Source organism: Etheostoma spectabile, chromosome 17 (genome assembly GCF_008692095.1).
Source record: "Etheostoma spectabile isolate EspeVRDwgs_2016 chromosome 17, UIUC_Espe_1.0, whole genome shotgun sequence".
NCBI classification, from domain to species: Eukaryota; Metazoa; Chordata; class Actinopteri; order Perciformes; family Percidae; genus Etheostoma; species Etheostoma spectabile.
Genome location: NC_045749.1, coordinates 18004728 through 18006248, shown reverse-complemented (window position 1 = coordinate 18006248; position 1521 = coordinate 18004728).

The following is a 1521-nucleotide window of genomic DNA, read 5'->3' as shown; positions in this document are numbered from 1 at the left end:
AAAACAACAAACTCCACAAAACAAAACAGCTATTGAAGTTCCTGGAGCTGTTCCCAAGCAGCTTGATCCAAACATGCTTGATGAATTTCCAGCCTGGGAAATGTGAAATTTGACGCTCTGGCTGACCCATTCAGTCCTCGGCTAAAGGTTGCGTTAAGTGACATCAGAGATCAGAGGACAGCGTGTCCAGCCAAATTTATGCAATTCAGGAATTACAGGTGGAGACAGGGGCGAACCAGAAGGAGAAAAACCAAAACAATGAAGCCAACGTGGCCCCATCTTTATATAACAGAGCTTGCCTGTGGCAATTGTGCAATGCGGTGCAGTTGTCTGGGCTGATGTAAACAGAGCCTTAGTGCCTCTGGAGGCTCAGCCATGTGCCTTGATGCAGCAGTTATGGGCACATGCCCTACTTTCATAAATCAGAGAAGGAAAAAAGGAAACAGCGTGAAGGGAGAGAAGGAGGGGGAGAGAGTGGTGAGAGGGGATGCCGAGTGAGCGGGAGAGGGAGGGAGAAAGAGAGTTTTAGAGAGAAGGAGGGGTGGGGGGTGGGGGGGGGGAGTCTGAACAAGGCTCATATTGATGTTCCAAACACAGCTGCAGGCATCAGCTGACTAGCTGGCCTGGAAGAAGCCCCAAGCTCTGCCTCCTGCCTTTATCAGCTTACACTGTGACCTTTCTCTCTACTGGAATAGATCCTCCCTCTAAACCTTACACCCCCCCCCCCACTCCATATCTGGCCCTTCACCACGCAGTGTCCACACAGCCCCGATGAACCCGGACCCTGTCTGTCCTCTCTGAGTTCTGCCGGGGTTTTTTGTTTCTGCGTGCCTCCAGAAACACTGGCTCTCTTTTCGGCACTTCAGCACTTTCATTTGTCTCACATGGCTCGCTTTTCAAGCCTCTCCCCACGCTATTACACAACTCACCATGAGGTCACTGTTACTTCTCACGTCCGCACCCGACGGCGGAGCATAAAGAGCGAGTGACGATGAAGGGCTTGGTTACTTTGCAAAGACATGTCCGTTCAGCATGATTGTTAGGCAATGTGCAGTCCTCTTTTCTGCAAAGTGATCCGAGAAGGATGCGGATACTATGCCTAAGCTGACAACTTAGTTTTGGACATATTTATTGAACCTGAAGTTAGCAACAGTTCAGAGCGAGTTTGAAGCAGCAGCTGTCGTCGTGAGTCTGTCCCCGAGGGGCAGTAATCAGCAGAGGTAACTGTCAATCACAGGTCTGCAGGCCTCAAGGGCTTTTTCTCAGAAAGACAACCCCCTCCATGCACACTGACACAACACACACAGCACACCTCTCCTTGATGACGCTCTTGCCGGATAGTGTTTCTATGGGAGCTGTCCAACCCCACACACAGCAGCGCCCCCCCTCCCAACTGTTTGCAGGAAACACTCATCCTTCTCTGGAGATGTCGCTCGCGGCGGCTCATGCACTCATAAATCCTGGGCTCCTTTCTCGGAAATGAAGGGTTTGATACATACATACACACAGAGTAAAGAAAAG